Here is a 3,026-nt window from a genome sequence, read left to right as displayed (position 1 = left end):
CGGGCGGGCGGGATCCGGCAGCCGCAGGCGCCGCCTCGGAGCCACAAAGTGTGGGGCTGGCATTCCGGGTGGGGCTGCCGTCGCCGGGCCGGGAACCCGGGGCTTCCCCGGCCTTTCCAAGAAGGCGCGGACAACCGGCTGGTGGTTCTGCCTGTACGGGCGGCAGGTGAGGGGGGCTGGGGGATGGTGACCGGGCGGCTCCCCCTGCCCCCGCGGCTGAGACAGCCCCCCTCGGGGACCGGGGCGAAAGGCGCCTCCCGTCTCTTGTCTGTCCCCAGAATCTCCGTGGTCTTTTCGGGGGGGGGGAGTGGGGTGGCGCTGAGCTGACTTGTGACCCGGTGTCCTCGCTTGTGGACAGAGGCCTGTCCTCACTGTCCATCCCAGGGATGCAGTCACCAGCATGCAGGAAGGAAGGAGAACAGACCCCCCTCCCCCACTACCGCCCAAAATTGTGCTGGCTGAAGTTACTTAGTCAAAGGAGCTAAATTCAGTCACTGCCTTTTTGTCCTGTTTCAGCAAACTTCAACACCTACCTTCCCCTTATTTTATTTTATTTTTAATTTTAAGTGGAATCTGGATCTCACTAAGCTTTCCAGGCTGGTCTCCAACTCCTGGCCTCAAGTGATTCTCCCTCCTTGGCTTCCCAAAGCACTGGGATTACACGTGGGAGCCACCACCTTGACTGCCTAGACACCTGGTTTCCTTCTAATTCTTGGGCCACTTGCTCCTAAACTCCCCTCTTCCTCCTCCAGTCTTTAAGCCTCATGCTCCTTCAGATCCCAGACTTTTCTCTCCTTTTCTCCACCCCCCCCAACATCATTGAGCTACAATTCACACACCATGAAACTCACCTTTTTTTAACCCCCACCCCCCAAAATTTACCTTTTTAAAGTGTACAGTTTAGTGGTGTTTAGTATAATGACAGAGTTGTGCAATCATCATCACTAATTCCAGAACACTTTCATCTCCTCAAAATGAAACTCCTTACACTATTAGAAGTCCTTCATTTCCTCTTTCCCTAGCCCAGGCAAGGAGTCTATCTTCCAGCTGTCTGGAATTGTCTCTTTGGGGAATTGCCTGTACACTGTGTGGTCTTTTGGGGCTGGCTTCTTTCACTGAGCGTACTGTTTGTAAGGCTCATGCATGCTGTAGACTGACCGTATCAGTGCTTCCATTCTTTTGTGTTTGAATTAGGGTTCCATGTTTACCTATTCATCAGGTCATGGGCGTTTGGGTTGCTTATATTTTTTGTTAACCTCAGCTGCTTGCATTTGGGTGATCCTCCCTCCTCAGCCTCCTGAATAGCTAATTTTTTGATTTTCTTGTAGAGACAAGGTCTCACTATATTGCCCAGGCTGGTCTCAAACTCCTGGGCTCAAGCAATCCTCCCACCTTGACCTCCCAAAGTGCTAGGATTACAGGTGTGAACCACCTCACCCGGCTGACATACCTTTTCGATCCTCTTGGGTGCACACCTAGGGTGGAATTCCTGGATCCTATGGTAACTCTGTGTTTAACTCCCTGAGGAACCACCAAATTGTTTTCCAAACAGCTGCACCACTCTGCATTCCCACCACAGCAAGTAAGGGTTCCAGCTCCCCCACAGCCACCTGGCATTGATCATAGCTCCCCGGTAGGTGTGAAGTAGTATCTCATTGTGGTTTTGATTTACATTTCCCAGATGACTGATGATGTTAAACATCTTTTCATGTGCTTATCGGGCACTTAATATTTTCTTTGGAGAAATGTTTGTTCAAATGTGTTCATTTTACTTTTTTTTTTTTTTTGAGTTGGAGTCTCACTCTTTTGCCTAGACTGGAGTGCAGTGGCCGCTCCCGGTCACTGCAACCTCAACCCACTGGGCGCCGGCGATCCTTCCTCCTCAGCCTTCTGAGTAGCCGGAATTACAGGCACACGCTACCATGCCTGGCTGATTTTTTGATTTATTGTAGAGATGAGGTCTCACCAAGTTGCCTAGGCGGGTCTCGAACCCGCGGGCTCAGGCAATCCACTCACTCCAGCCTCCCAAAGCGCGGGATTACAGGCTGAGCCACCGAACCTGGCTTCATTTTACATTTTTAATTGGGTTATTTGTCTTTTTATTGTTAAGTTATAAAAGTTTTTTAAAATTTTAATTGTGGTTAATAAAACACCCACATAATGTAAAGCTGACCATCTTACTCATTTGTAAGTGCGCAGTTCAGGAGTCTTAAATATATTCACATTGTTGTGTGACCAAGCTCAAGAACTATTTTATCTTGCAAAACTGAAACTCAAAACCCATTGAACAAGTCCTGATTTTCCTTGCCTCCCAGGCCCGCCAACCACCATTCCACTTTGTTTCTATGAACTTGTTTACTTACTTGGGATACTTCATATGCAAGGTCTGACAATTAGGTTCGCAAACACATCCTAGAAAAAGTGCTGCATCTCCCCTTGTGAGACTATGCACCAACGCCAGCACCTAGTCCACCCATCAAAGCAATTTTGGAACTCTTTTTCTGGAATGGCCATCAGAGCCATCATCGTGTTACCCTTGATGTCCTGAATGTCATCAAATGTCTTCCTTTCAATATTTCCTTTATCTTTGGGTAAAGATAAAAGTCATTGGGGACCAGATCGGGTGAGTAGGGAGGGTGCTCCAATTCAGTTATTTGTACAGTGCTGCCAACGTAAGTGCTCGGTGGCACCTTCACAAACTTAATTGTTAGACCTCAACAAAGAACCGATGATGGCTCTGATGGCCATTCCAGAAAAAGAGTTTCAAAATTGCTTTGATGGGTGGACTGGGCACTAGCATCGGTGAATCACCTCCCAAGGGGAGTACTTCAAATGTGACCATAATGAGATTCGGCCAGAAGGTATGGAGCACTCTTTCTAGGATGGTTCACGAACCTAATTGTTAGACCTCGTAAGTGGGCTCATATAGTATATGTTTTTGTGTGACTGGCTTATTTCACTTGCAAAATGTCCTCAAGGTTATAAGTATTCTTTTTTTTTTTTTTTTTTTTGGTTGGAGTCTCACT

Source organism: Carlito syrichta, unplaced genomic scaffold (genome assembly GCF_000164805.1).
Source record: "Carlito syrichta isolate Samal-C Ts95f unplaced genomic scaffold, Tarsius_syrichta-2.0.1 Scaffold123437, whole genome shotgun sequence".
NCBI classification, from domain to species: Eukaryota; Metazoa; Chordata; class Mammalia; order Primates; family Tarsiidae; genus Carlito; species Carlito syrichta.
Note: the sequence above shows the minus strand (reverse complement) of the source record.